Source organism: Anabrus simplex, chromosome 5 (assembly GCF_040414725.1).
Source record: "Anabrus simplex isolate iqAnaSimp1 chromosome 5, ASM4041472v1, whole genome shotgun sequence".
In the NCBI taxonomy this organism is placed as follows: domain Eukaryota; kingdom Metazoa; phylum Arthropoda; class Insecta; order Orthoptera; family Tettigoniidae; genus Anabrus; species Anabrus simplex.
This window is the reverse complement of record NC_090269.1, coordinates 283,643,978-283,660,129: the sequence shown is the minus strand read 5'-3', so window position 1 is coordinate 283,660,129 and position 16,152 is coordinate 283,643,978. Positions and strand designations below refer to the sequence as shown.

Here is a 16,152-nt window from a genome sequence, read left to right as displayed (position 1 = left end):
ATAATGAAAAAAAAAAAAAATCGTTTACACAACAAAATAAATAACTTTCGACAAGGGGCAAGATGTAATTTTTAAAGAAACACGAATGATGTTCATCGAATAATCAAGCTGATTGCAGTTAACAGTGTTAAACCGAATCCTCAGACGGGTAAATATTTCTTAATGCAGGGGACGAATTATACCATGTGCGACAGTAGTTGCATATACAAAAAGGAACGATCCTGGGCAAGAGCAATTTAAAAGAAATATTGCAAAGGTATGCACTGCAATTATCAATGGTTTCAGTTAAAACATTCAAACACAAACTTATCTAACGAATGACACATTACAAATGCAAAAGCAAACATAGATTCAGATTATAATGAAGTTGGCCTGGAAATACTCAGGGGTTTAAATAAACTAAGAATTAGATTAGTAAGTAATTAGTTATTAACTGAAATATAAACTGAGAATTAGATTAGTAAGTAATTAGTTATTAACTGAAATATTATCATTAATAGAAAATTAAATTAATTAAATGGGAGAAATCGCGAATAAGATATCGAAGAAAGCTCGTAGTAAATAATCATCCCTGTAAGATATGTCAAACGAACACTTAATACATAAACACATGAGCAAGTATCTAATTTCAGTAGCTTTAGAACGATGATGATAACCTTTAATGGAATAAAAAATTCATGAGGATCAACGATTCTCAATTAGAAATTTTGGAACACTTCTAGAGATACGTTGTGGTATGAATTCTACTTACACACTACAATACATAACACAGTCAGTACAGAAGAGTTGTAACAAACTTTGAAAACCATATATTGATATGACTTGATCCACCTAATACATAAAATAAATAATATCGAGCTTACCTTAGCTAAACCGCGCGCAGAAGATTAACAATTCGAAACGATTTATGTCACTGTCACCGAACGAAACACAGGAACGATAAGTATTTCTTCTTGCTTCGGCACTCACTAACCAATCCAGCAATCGTCGAATACTTCCAACAAGGAATGCCTGCTGATCGAGTGCAAGGAAATACACTCTATTGTGATTGGTCTGTTAGCAGACATGTGACCACCTAGAACAAGAAACAGTAGGTTCCCGTATGTTCATTGCAAACAGGGTAACCAACACAAACGACTAATATGAAGGAAAATATAACTCCATTCTCTCCTTAATATGTAGTATTACCTCATAAATATTAATTTTTATTGAGCTGTTTATTACACATGAACTGAAATGGAAATATTGGTCAAAAGGCAAGGCACAGATTAATTTAATAATATCTGTTACGTTGGTCACAAGTCGATGTTATTACCTACTTCTCATTCACTAACGTACTTCTAGAGACATCTTTGAACAACTTTGTGGACTGGAGCAAACGCTAAGAGAGACTTTTGTACTAGTAGTGCTATCTATTAGCAAAGTTAAAAAGCACTTCTTTCCAATCTCCGCGGCGCTACCTTCAGGCACCTCTCAAAAGCTCTCACGATGGCTGGGCTGCAATTTCTTGAAACAGGTACCTGATATAATTCTTATTTATAGAACAAACGGCGGAATAACCGAAAGACTACATAACACACATAATCACTAAGCTACGTACTGAAATGATCACAAGGGAGACCATCCTAGCAGAAATCGAAGGAATTAATTCACGCCATTTAAGTGTGCTACTACTTTTAATCGGTTAGGACATTTTCATACTGTAATTAAATATAATTATTACATTATTATAATATATTAAAATGACTTTGTGCCGAAAATTATTCCAGCAGAAGTCCTCCGGTTCGCCTCTGTGGTGTAGTGGTTAGTATGAATAGCTGCCACCACTGGAGGCCCGAGTTCGATTCGCAGCTCTGCCACGAAGTTTGAAAGTGGTACGAGGGCTGGAACGGGGTTCGCTCAGCCTAGGGAGGTGAAGTGAGTAGAGGGCAGTTCGATTCCCTCCTCAGCCATCCTTGAAGTGGTTTTTCGTAATCGGTTTTCCGTGGTTTCCCACTTCTGCTCCAGGCAAATACCGGGATGGTACCTAACTCAAGGCCACGACACAGCCACGTCGTAATTTGCTCCCGCAACTAGAGCACATAAGGCAAGCACCTCACTAACAACGCTATTTAGCTGGTAATGGTCAACTTAATTTCTTCAAAGTTTTTCCCGATACGGTAGGCTGAGCTATAAAAGAGAAACTTCGCTTTTACAAGTTACTTTACGTCGCACCGACACATATAGGTCTTTTGGCGACGATGGGATAGGAAAGAGGTAAGAGTGGGAATAAGCGCCCGTGGCTTTAATTAAGAGGGGGTTCGATTCCCACCTCGGCCATCCTCGAAGTGGTGCCTGGAGTGAAAATGGGGAACCACGGAAAATCATCTCCAAGGCTACCGACAGTGGGGTGCGAACCCACTATCTCCCAAATGCAAACTCACAGCTGCGCGCCCTTAACCGCATGGCCAATTATTATTATTATTATTATTATTATTATTATTATTATTATTATTATTATTGTACAAATTGTTGATGTAAGAATATTCTGAAATAAATATGTGAATATTATATTTACCAATCATAACAGTAAGGAAAAATTGCTAGTCGCATAATACTATCATTTACAATTAGACACTACAATTATTCTAAAATAAAGATTATTTCGGTACTCACCGTTGGAAGATGATGTCCATGCTAAGTCTGGCACTTCTGGATTTCTGCAGATGCAATCTTCTTTTTTACTTCTCTTCTCCTCCATTTGTAATCAAGAGAACGGCGCGTCGCTACTCATGTAGACCCTGCACGGACTATGCCTAACTGGCTCCTGCCCGCACAAGGAAGGAACAAAGGCCAATTCGTCGGTCGGTAGTTGTCGCAAGAGAAAATCCTTCATAAACCTGTTGCTGTAGGGGTTCTGAAACCAGGTAGCAGGCCTATTGTATTATGTTAACAGATATATCCGTTTCAATACCTTGGGTGTATTATACTGTAGTTAACTATTTACATTATCCGCGGATAACAATTCGCGGATCCGGATAACGATTCGCGGATGCGGATGCGGATGCGGATGAAGGAAGTGCGGATTTGGAGCGCACGCGGAAAATATTTTGTATATCCGAGCAGGGCTCTAGCTACAGGGACCTTGTCGTGAACACTCCCTGATACACTCATAATTTTGCAGGGATTACAGAAGTTAAACCAATAAAAATGTTATTGTTACAACCAGTATTTTCGCTTTGTGTAACAAACGTTTCGTTACTTTAGAAAGGAAATTCGAGGTACGCAAAATAATTTTAACTGAATAGTCTATTCATTGTTCTCATCTGTTACCTCATTTATCTATAAATCTCACTTTACACCTTAAGGGCAATGCACTTTTATCTTCGTTCACTTTCGTCCTCAGGTCCGGCACACTTGGTTGGATTTGGAATGGGTTTATAATAAGCTATTTATACCAAAAATAAACTAAATTTTTCGTGAACAATTATCCTAAGGCTCCAGTTGACTACGAATTACAGTAATAGCAACACTCGTCATATTTTTCGGTTTTCACGAACTTTCACAAGTCGTTATCGACCGAACACATTTGATAGATATTTTAGTTATAATTAGTTCCATACCTCGAATTCAAAACAGTCTTATGGCATAAAAAATATCTTCCACGGCGAGACTGAAATCTAAATTAAATACAAGTTGTTAAATAACTATTCATTTAGATCTAATGTGAGCTGCCACGGCTACTATCGCATAATAGGTTAATTAATTAATACGAATTTACATTTCACTACCGTAATAAATTATCAATTGAAAATACTATACATCATAAAGTCCATAGATATCATGGGTCACATGTGTGGTGGTGGTGGTGGTGGTTGCAGTTATTGGGTCTTGGAACTGACCTTCTAAAATACTGTATAACAGGTATAACAATAGAGTTGAAGAATTTCCTACTTAAGGGGGTAAAATATTGGCATTTTTCATTTATTTTTCTTTATAGAATGAGATTTTCCTTTCATGTTAGTAAAATAATGACTTAGATATCTCTTATAATGCCTGAGATATGCCATTTAACATTAGCGAGTTTTGAAATAATTTAGTTAATTTAATTAGTTCCATACCTCGAATTCAAAACAGTCTTATGGCATAAAAAATATCTTCCACGGCGAGACTGAAATCTAAATTAAATACAAGTTGTTAAATAACTATTCATTTAGATCTAATGTGAGCTGCCACGGCTACTATCGCATAATAGGTTAATTAATTAATACGAATGTTTTCTCAGAGTTATTATTGTGGCATTCTCCAGTTATGACTTGTGTAATCACAAATTTTAAAAAACGTTTAAAGTAAAATTTGTCCGCCTCTGTGATGTAATGGTTATTGTGATTAGCTACCACCCGCGGAAGCCCGGGTTCGATTTCCGGCTCTGCCACGAAATTTGAAAAGTGGTACGAGGACTGGAATGGGGTCTACTCAGCCTCGGGTGGGGGTGGGGGAGGGGATCAACTGAGTAAAGGAAGGCTCGATTCCCACCTTAGCCATCCTCGAAGTGGTTTTCGTGGTTTCCCACTTCTCCTTCAGGAAAATGCCGGGATGTTACCCAACTTAAACCACAGCCACTTCCTTCCCTCTTCCTTGTCTATCCCTTACAATTTTCCCATCCCTACAAGGCCCCTGTTCGGCATAGCAAGTGAAGCCACCTGGGAGAGGTACTGGCTCTCCTCGCCAGGTGTATCCCCTTCTAATGTATCACGCTGCCCTTGAGGCGGTAGAGATGGGATCCCTCGCTGAGTCTGAGGAAGAAACCAAACCTGGACCATAGTGTAGAGCCTGGGCGGTTAAGTGACTAAATAAAAAATAAAATACAATATGCTATGATTTAAAATCACATATCAAATATTTCTTTCCATGTTATTTAAATGATTTTAGTACACATGGTCAGTGGCGTAGTCAGAATTTAAGATGGGGAGAGCTCGTCCCTATCTTACATGCAAGATGTTTGTGACAGGTAAGCTTGGGTTGATAGCATCCGAGAATTCACAAATAATGGAAGAGACGCCTGTTCAGATTTCTGTCTCCATGTTTTCTGCTAGTTTTGTGTGTTTTTGTGCTTCCTTGCGAATAAATCAGAGATCTTTCTCTTTTTCTTGTAACCATTTTGATATATCTATCAAACTGATCTGATCGATACTAAAACCTGTAGTTGACTGAGCTCTCACTCAGCATTATGGTAGAAGTATCGGTTAGGTGGAGCTGACTGCAATATACCCTTTTGAGAGGCGGCTAGAAACATATTCCTTTAATTAATTAACACTACTAGTGTAACAGTTGACAGCAAAATATTACATTCGCCCAGTCGAATGTAGGACAAACGTAATCTGTGTTCATACGCCACTTGTAATATGGATTTAATTTCAGCAAGTTCAGTTTCAGATTAGTAGTAAGATTCATTACATATAAATAATCCGCCCTCCAGTGACGGTAACCATAAAGGTCCAGAATGCATATAGTAAAATGTTAGTAGCCTATATAATTATAGTGGAATGATTTTTTGCTGGAAAAAAATCATAGCCAGAAATTACGATCTTAGGTATGAATGAAACTGTATAATTTTTAATCTCTTAAGAACAGTAACAAGATATGTTTCCACTTAATAAAACGGAATTTTCAGGTTTTGCAGTATAGCGACTATATTCACTCTGCATTCAAATAAAAAGCCTCTGGCAACCCAAAAACCGGGAGGAATATTATACTTGGCCGATAGATATGGTAGACATGCCGTATAAATGGCTTGGTTTCGAGATTAACATTCTGAGTCTTTCGAAGTGAATTGTAGGATCTAATACCATCGTCTTATTGTCTTTCTTATTGGTGGATACGATGTCCACTCTTCTTGTTGAATCGTCGATAGAGAGTTAGAGACGCAGTGAACTTCTTCGTGCACCTCCTCCAATCCACGCTGCCTTAGAGATTATGCAATTGGTGTCCTTAATCGATGGTGACGATTGTTATACAGTAGTCCTATAGAATCCCAGCTATGTCCAAGCGTTTCGGTCTCGTTGCAACCGTTTTGGCTGAAACGGACCCAGCTGAAATTCCTGCCGGGAACCGATCTTACTGCGGTCAGGATGGACGACATTTTTATCGTATTTATCTATTCGGAAGAAGATAAAGGTGACTTGCAAGACATAAAAGAGTTTGCGTTCGGGTGATTTACGTACAAAACCCACCCCTTTCCCCTTATGAGGCAATAGACATCACAACTGAAAATATAGATTTCTCATTATCTAGATTCTTGATTTGTTCATTATTTGATGTTACTGATCCTTGAAGAGTGGTGATTTTTCCCTAGACCACTTTTCCTATCTTTAGGATAATAGATTTAATTTTGTGGGTTAATATTTAGCCCTATTTCTGTGAAGCTACTTTTGGCTAAATTAAGTAAAATTGTTGTATTTTGTTCGGTTCTACTAATTATTGTTACATCGTCACTATCATCAGCGAATGCGGATAAGATGTAACCGTAATTATCGCTGATGTCATGGTCGGTAAGATTATGCGATAATTTATTAACTGCCAAATAGTCGACATACTTTGTGCTTGTGGCAGCCTCCGCATGGGGGAAGTTGTATTAATAATAAAAATAAAAATAAATGGTGAAGTAAGGGAACCTTGCGCTACTCCGCATTCACTTTCTGTAAGTTTCGATTTCTTAAAATTTGCTTCTACTTGAATATGATTCTGCAAAAGGAAAGCTATCGTAAGGTTACGTACATTTTCTGGAATTAAATTAACTGCTGAAGAGCCTGCTTTATGTGTTGATGTCCAATGGAATCAAACGCTTTCGATATGTCGAGAAGAAAGACGCAATAATCCTTTCTGCAGCGCTTTCAATTTTGAAGGCAACTGACAAGAGAGGCGTTAATATGGTTTCCAGGCAATGGCATAAAACCGCGCTGCTATGGATATAAAGTCATGTGCACGTAACTGAGTGCCTAACACACGTTCTATGATTTTCCTGACCACAGTATACAGTAATAAGTTTCCATTGCTTGATGTCGTTAGTGTCTCATTCCTTATCGTTCGTCCCATTTTAAGTTGCGAAGGTACATTGCATTAATGAGCAACGTGAGAAATCTGGTGGCTTTAAGATGTCTTAAAATACGAGCTGTTATACGATTGGAGCCAGGTGACGTATCAACGTTTATGTTGTGAAACGCCTTACGTACTGTTGAACCATCAAAAATTGACGCATGAAAATTGTTGAAGTCCTGTATCGGGTATCGCCGTGGTCGGGTGAGGTGGTACAGTGTTAAAAAGTGATGCAACTCACTTATTGTTGAACGACACATTCATGACGAAATGTGCTTATCAGTACACAATAAAACTGACCGCATTTCAGAAGAACATAAAAGAATACCATGTAATGGGCGAGAAATTGCCATAATGGTTAAATAAATATGTGAAATGAGGGACACGCCTGGCAAGTGAAGCATTCACGGCGTGTTAGTGTTAGTGTAGAGGAAAGGTCATTGTCAGTAGAAACACCAGAGATGGATTGTTTCTTCACGCTTTAAATCTGATTAAAATTTGAAAACATTTCTGAAGGAATGGACGGAAATTCTGCTGGCTGCACATAGTCAACACAGGTATTATACATTTTTTAACACCACTGAAATATCCATAGGTTTATGAAAATTTCTAGGTAAATTCTTCATAGCTGCATAGTTTGTTTGAAAAAGCCAATGATGCATAATGACTGTAGATTGTATCTGTAGTTGTAGCACGGTATTGCGGCTTCATAAATTCTCCGTCCTTCTAGATCCAATTTCTGCAGTTCTGCAGTCACGTTATAAGTTATGATTTAACGCTTAAATCAGCAATATTAAATTTTTAAATAATTTTCTTTCTTCTGTACATACCTTGGTCGAGCGAAGTTACGTTCAAAGAACCGAAGAGCGGATGATATCAGAATTGAGAACATATTTGCATCTAATTTTCGGTATAGTTACGATCGCTCTCAGATCACACCAGATCTCTGTCGTGACTAGCAAATTGGTGATCTTAACGGAAACTGGAACAGGAAATGTCTCACATTCCATTTTAATAATAGGAAAGAAATGTATAGTTACTCATGGTCATGACCGGGCTATGATACTTTCTTTATTACATTTCACAGAAAATAGACAAGACGAAACTAAAGGGGGAGACCCAGCTTAACAAAGGAAAATATAGGTTAATATTCATTCGATTGTTAAATATGCTACAATTGTTGTTGACAATTGCTGGACATATCCCAGTATTGGCATGCTTCCTGGTAACCAGAAGCAACTTTAATAATGTCAGAATTTTAATAATTTTAATATTTTAAAATAAAATGTTCAAAATTTCCCACCTTTTTAACAATATAGCACTGTTTCCCTTATAAATTCCAAGTTTATAAGAATTTTCGTACTTTTCCTTTTTTAAAGTGTGTATCAAAACTCCAGCTACAAAATGAACCTCAATCATTAACATAGACTGTGATTTGGATTTTTTGTCGCGTTTTTATTCCGAGCACCAGAAAATATTTATAGTTTCTTAAATAAAAATATTATATAAAATCTAATTTAAATCCTATTGATCTGAACGAGGTACAGATTATAGTACAATACTATGGGAGGAAACTCTGAAAAATTCATAATTATCCGTGAATCAGTAAGAGGATTATGAAGGAAACCGTGATATATTGTTAAAAAGGCGGGAAATTTTGAACATTTTAAAATGTTATAATTATAATTTTGACATTATTGAAGTTGCTTCTGATTGCTCTGAAGCATGCCAATACTGGGATATGTGCAGCATTTGTAAACAACGTTTGTAGCATATATAACAATCGAATGAATATTGGCCTATTTTCCCCGTGTTAAGCTAGGTCTTCCCCCTTTTAAAATTATATTCCGCAGGACTTTTAGTAGGTTAATGTTATGAATGAGGAAATTTAGGCAGACCGTAGGACAGGGTATTAACAAAGGAGTATCCTGTGAAAAGGAGGACATCTGGTCACTCACTATGAGGAAAAAGCTACAGTTTATTTTTATTTATTTATACAGTTTCTAAATTTTTTAGAACTAGGTAAATGTGAATATACAGGATTCCTATTTCCGTCTGTCTTTCATAGTGATATTGGGAAAACGAGACCATTTCAACAGTTGAAACTGCTATGAACACATGCAGGAATATTCCATTGTTTATGGCTACACATAATCTTAATGACCACAGAAAATTATTATCCACATTTTCAGAAGATATTTAACAGGTCAACATTATTTTAGTAGTGTATTTCATTCAATGGAAATATTGTATGATATACAGTGAAACCTGTACGCAACGGAATTTCATGGTACCACGTTTCTTTTCCGCTGCGCGCAGGCTTCCGTTAAGAAAAGGTGAACGTGATATAAATTACATTGAACTCACGGATTGTGTAGGCTACTGGAGTTCTGCACAGCAATGTGAGATGTTTTCTAGTCGCTTTACTACATTGTGGACATTTTGTTTACGGTGCACCGAACCAGATAGGTTTTATGGGATAAGAGTGGGAAGGAAGCAACCACGGCCTTATTAAAGGTACAGCCCCAGCATTTGACTGATGTGAAAGTGGGAAATCATCCTCAGAGCTGCCGACAGTGTGGTTCGAACCCACTATCTCCCGAATTCAAACTGATAGCTACGTGACCCAAACCGCACAGCCACTTGCTAGGTATATTGTCGACCCCTGATGATAAACAACAGATTACTGTGTGTTATAACACTGTCTACTTTATCAAATCGTTACACAAGAGAGAGACAACAATACATTTCCTTTTCACTGATTTTCATGTTCTCAAGAAAGTTCAATTTCTTGCCACAATTACAATTTGTTAAAGATACAATAACTGATTCCTGGACATATTCAAAGACATTTAAAAAAGGGTACAACTTGTAAACAATTCAACTCTCAACGCGAAAGAAAAATTACACAGATAAAATTGTGTAATATTTTCCGCTGTATACTGAGAAACTGTTTCTGTTTCCGCGTCGGGCAGTTTTCGCCAAGTACAGGTACTTTAGCAGTTAATCCCATGCAGGGTGCGAAATCGGAAATAAATGGTGGTGGGGAGGAACATAGGGCTTAACTACTAGTGTTTATTTCAGACAGTATTTCGCGGCGGGGGGGGGGGGGGAGGGTAAATTTCTCCTGTAATTTAATTACCCCCTCCCCCCCCAGACAAATGTAAATTCTAGATCTTTTTGTTTGAATTTTGTTGTTATAACGAGAATAATAAACATTAGTACATTATTCCAGTCAGCTGAGAAGTTTTGAGAGACTGTCGCTTTCTTACGAAAGGCCAGACGAGGTGCGATTTGTCCTGATTTATTGCTTTATTAGCGGAACCTTCCTCCATCAGGGCTAAGTTTTGACTGAAAAAATGTGTCGGTTTGTACACGGCTTAAGTGAATATTGTCATATTGGCTACTTATCGGAAACACACCCTCTTCAAGAAGTACAGGAGTGGTGTAAGCTGGAGCTACTTAGAGAAATGACAAAGGAGGAGAGCTTCAAGTAATTTATATTTTTTCCCGGGTTTCAGATGGACTAGGTTGCACACCCGGATTAGCACTGATGCGTTGCTTTATTGTTGAAGGTCTGGTAGTCACTTGAATTATTGCTGATTTCATAAAAATATGTACAGTAAAAATCATTAATTTCAGTCATAAATTATATACGTTCTATATTTACCTCATAATTTTATAATGAAAGAATCCCCCCCGGCTATTTTAGTGGGGGGGACCTTTGAGATAAAATCGTCGGTGGGGGGGGGGGAATCCCTCCCTTCCCCCCGCGATTTCGCACCCTGATCCCATGGGACCTTGGAATTTTTCCGTTAACACCAGCTTTCTGCAATGTGCAGGTTCCTTTGTAAACAGTTTTCACTGTATTAGAGAAGAACAGTGCCGTCAAAGACAGTAGACATCATCTCAAATTAATATCGAATCGCTTCTCTTTGCATCTGATGGTTAGTCATTACTAGGGCTCGGATTGTTTTGTATTATCAAAGTGCGCAATATGTACATAAAATATAGTAATTATCAGTGAAATATGTAATGTTCATAAAATATGTAATTAAACATGTAATATTAATAAAATATATAATAGTATTGCTAAAACAATGTTAGGTTTTGGTCCACCCAATCAATACACCTCACTTTACAAGTGAAAATTATTTAAGAAACATATTAAATATATTTAGGGACATGTTTCGTCTCTATTCGAGACTTCATCATCTATAAAATCACATGGTAGATCACATAATCATAATTCAAAAATTGAAAAAAATGGAAGAACCCAAATGCCTTTTTAAAGACTATTTGAGAAACGTAAAATATATATATATATATATACATTATTAACGCAAATTGTCCGACTCGTTGGCTGAATGGTCAGCGTACTGGCCTTCGGTTCAGAGGGTCCCGAGTTCGATTCCCGGTCGGGTCGGGGATGTTAACCTTCATTGGTTAATTCCAATGGCCCGGGGGCTGGGTGTTTGTGCTGTCCCCAACATCCCTGCAACTCACACACCACACATAACACTATCTTCCACCACAATAACACGCAGTTACTTACACATGGCAGATGCCACCCACCCTCATCAGATGGTCTGCCTTATAAGGGCTGCACTCGGCTAGAAATAGCCACACGAAATTAAATTATTTATTAACACAAATTGACCTCATTTCTTGCAAAAACTTTGTTGTCTTCAATGTTAAAAATGACATATAACTTGAAATATGACAAGCCTGCCATAACGTCTTGTACGGGATACACTGTCCATTGTTGCTGTCCGTATTTATAACGGAAGTTCCTTCGTGAACTGTTGAGAATTGCAAATGGGAAACCATACTCTATTACCAGAGGGGGAAAACAAGGAAGGGGTCCGAAACTTCAAATATGAAGGTATCGGTCAAAGAAAGACAAGGACCATGAAGGGCGTGAAAATTAGATACCGTCGGGGTCGGAAAAGAACAAGAGATGGCCAAGGCGGGGTCGTATAGGATCGATGAAAGTGAGGAGCCTGGCATACGTAGAAGCAATGCCAGTGGACTCAGCTAAGGCTCCCGTGGTCGCTAACCCACTCTCCTAACTTAAGAGCCCCTGAGGCCCCTTTTAGTCACCTCTTACGACAGGCAGAGGACACCGCAGGATGTTATTCTACCGCTCCCACCAACAGGGGGGGGGGGGGGGGGACAATGCCTCTAAATACGATATAAATAATGACTAAAGTCACAAATTGTTGTGGGTTTAGAGTTTCAGAATTAAGTTGATGTTGTAATTAACAATATTTTTTACATATAATGCAAATGTATTAACCCATTATCGGGCGTGATGGGTCGGGGGTATAGTCGTTAGCTTTTAAAAAAAATCAAGGTGGCTACAAATCGATTCTCAGTCAAAATATATGGGATGTCAACGCAGAGCATTACGTAAATTCAGGCCTAATGGTTTTCCTTGTGGAAGAAATGTAGATCTTTTGGCCGATTTCACATGACTGAAATCATGAAGAACTACGAGTTCCCTTTATTTTTACTATCGACTCTTATTAACTTGGAACCAATAAAATTAGCACCTGCTATAAATTGGAGAAGTGTGTTCAGAACGTTATCGTAAGCACAATTTTTAAAATATTCAGCAGACATTCTTAGAAACCATTTGTATGGACTGCATGTACGTATAATCATCGGTACAAATCTACAAACGATTTGTAAAACAATATTATTATTATTATTATTATTATTATTATTATTATTATTATTATTATTATTATTATTATTATTATTATTATTATTATTTGGAAAACCTATTATGGTTCATATTACTAAAAAGGAAACAAGAAAAAATAATCAACGGCTTCTCAGGTAAAAATGGAATATATCACCTTGGCGAAAATGAGGATATAATGATATAGACTGCGTAAATCTTCATCTGTTTCAAATTAACTCATCCATTTCAGCCAACACATTTAATTAGGTTGCGCAGATGACTGGGGGATATCGAGTAAATACTGTATTCATAGACTGCTGGAAAAAAACAAAAAAATTTGAAAAGGAAGCACATGAATGAACAAATGAAAGAAACACACGATACTAAAGAGTTTCTGAAAAGAAAATATTATTCACACCCTTGTAATTACACATTCAAAATTTAAAAAATAATGATACTCTGCATGTGGTGAAGGCATTAGACATAATAGTATTTTGGGTTTATACTGTCTCAAATGATATAAAATACACTAAAAAATATTTGGTGCTGATGCTCCACTTTCTACACAACATAAACCCAAAACTATTCCGGGCTATGAAGAAAAAAAAAATCCAAATGTGGCATGTACAGTACAACATAGATAGAAATGCACTAATGAAGAAATATTAACGACTAAAAGCCTAAAATATAAAACGCATGTATTAGCGACTATAAGAAAAACATAAACTGAAGAGCACCTGCAAGAAAAGTGCAGTTTTCACAACAATTTTTATAAATAGAGGAAGGGAGAAAGGAAAAGTGTAGTGATCTACAAATGTAGGTATGACAATGAAAATAGATCTACAGTAGAGAAAATGGAAATCGCAACATCATGAAATTTATATCTGTCTACAGTGCGTGGTGGACGGGTGTAAGGGAGTGATGCCATCATAACACGTTCAGATGCCTCTGTTGCCACATGCGGGCTAGTGGCGTAGCTAGGCCCCGGTGTAGAAGGTCCACGTGGAACCCCTATCTGCGACAGCCAAACGCAAATTCAGGAGTTTTAAATCTAATTGATATGGTATACGCATTCTATTATAAATTAGATTTAACCATACATAAACAATTACGCACAATTTTGCATACTGCACCCAATGGCCCATGGAGTGCAAGCAAGAGGAGGCGTCATTACTCATGTTACAAATCTTTATCGACTGCACGAGAAAGACAGCAACATTCTACTTTTCTTCGGACTGTCTAAAATAATCCAAGATTATGTTCTCCTTGCCTGGATTACAGTAAATAGCAGCATTTGTGATGCGCGTCGTCTACGCAAACACACTACCCGCAGAAAGAGTGCTATTTATTCGATAATAAATAAAATTACAACAGTAGAAATTCAAGAATTTTTAATCTAAGTTACCAGCTAGAGAGACGAAACATTCGTTTATTGCCTGTATTTCATGATCCATTACGCAGGATTTTAGCGCCGTCGAAGTCAGGTGTTGAACACCTGTGGATATCTCCATGGAGGGGGAGAATAAATAGTTCAGATAATTTTCATATTTTAATAATTAAATCTTCATTTAGGATTAAATTCTTTAGTTTCTCCCTCTTTTTCCAATTTATTTATTTATTTATTTATTTATTTATTTATTTATTTATTTATTTATTTATTTATTCACTAAGCACAAGATACAGCTACACTGGGCAAATTTCACTTGCACTGTCAACAGACTATTTAACAAACGTAAACTTTCATAATAAAACATAACAAACATAACAAAATATAACAAAATCAGGTATACAGCCTACTAATAACAACTGTCCAAATCGAAAACCATGAGAATGTCCATGTTCATAGCCAAGTCGTCGTGGGTCAAGATGGCGGTATAATCCCTTCACATCAACTTATCTTTAAGATACTATTTACACACCTCTCGAATACACTTTTATTTGATGCTACATCAAGCTCTTGTCTCCTATTAATATTGTTAAAGAGTGTTGGGAGGCGGATTAGGAAAGATCGTTGAAGTATTGAGTGCTGAGTGTGGGGAATGTGGAGAAGGTCTTTGGTTCTGGTGGAGCGGGAAGGAACACGGAGAAAGAAGAGTGAGACAAGATGTTCCGAGCGGTAATGCCCATTTAAGATCCCGTGAAGGAAACTCAGGTCAGCTACCTGTCGGCTGATGTGCAGCGGTAACATATCAATTGCCATTAATACCTGCTGCGTAGACAGATTTCTGAGCTTGGGGTTTCTGTTCCTTACAATTGCAGCAAAGAAGGACACTGCTCTGCCTAACTGCTTAGTATTGCAGGGGGAGGCTGTTGTCCAAATAGGAGAGCAGTAGTTTAAGAGAGGTTGAATTATCATGAGGAAGAAGTGACGAAGAGCAATGGGGTCAGAAATTTCTGTGAAGCGATAGAGAATGCCTAGTAATTTCATAGCCTTAGTTGTATATGTTTCTATATGGGTCTTAAATTGTAATTTTGTGTCGAATATAACACCTAGGTCACACTGTTGCGTAACCACGGTGATGGGCTTGTCCAGTAGGTAATATGATGTCGGTAGAGGAGATTTACGTAGTGTTATGGTCATGTGGCTGCATCTTGCAGTCGTCAGCAAAGAGTAGGGTATTCGCTGTTTCGTTGAGTTCGGACGGCAGATCGTCCATAAACAAAGAAAACGGCAAGGGGCCAAGAGTATTGCCTTGTGGGACACGGGACGTCGCACCGACACAGATAGGTCGATGGGATAGGAAAGGGCTAGGAGAGGGAAGGAAGTGCCCGTGGCCTTGATTAAGGCACAGTCCCTGCACTCGCCTGGTGTGAAAATGGGAAACCACGGAAAACCACCTTCAGAGCTGCCGACAGTGGGATTCGAACTCACCAACCCCCGAATGCAAGCTCACAGCTGCGTGACCCTAACCACATGGCCAACTCGCTCTGTAAAAAGAAAGTAGTTAGTGGGACGTAAATACCAATAACATTATTATTAGATAACCGTTTGACTAACCAAAAGTGTTCTGACGGGAAGTAATATATACACTGACTGACAGAGCAAATGCAACACCAAGAAGGAGTGGTTCGAAAGGGATGAAAGTTGGGGAAGAAACAGAGACGGCACGGACGAATAATTGATGTTTATTTCAAACCGATATGCAGGTTACACAATGCGCACGGCATCGACTCAGTAGGATGTAGGACCACCGCGAGCGGCGATGCACGCAGAAACACGTCGAGGTACAGAGTCAATAAGAGTGCGGATGGTGTCCTGAGGGATGGTTCTCCATTCTCTGTCAACCATTTGCCACAGTTGGTCGTCCGTACGAGGCTGGGGCAGAGTTTGCAAACGGCGTCCAATGAGATCCCACACGTGTTCGATTGGTGAGAGATCCGGAGAGTAC

The 16,152-nt window shown here is 38.1% G+C and overlaps 1 protein-coding gene across 6 annotated transcripts in view; it reads right to left on the bottom strand.

Moving 5' to 3' along the window:
- Window positions 1–16,152, bottom strand: part of MESK2 (misexpression suppressor of KSR 2) — a 666,835-nt gene that overhangs the window by 555,153 nt on the left and 95,530 nt on the right. For 3 of the 6 annotated variants that reach the window (XM_067147418.2, XM_067147419.2, XM_067147422.2), the window contains exon 1: window positions 864–1,030. The exons of 2 other annotated variants lie outside the window; for them this stretch is intronic. The gene's annotated coding sequence lies outside the window, so the exon portion shown is untranslated. Of the gene's footprint in view, window positions 1–863; window positions 1,032–16,152 lie in introns of those variants that run through there. One more of the 6 variants, XM_067147421.2, reaches the window with a different exon arrangement.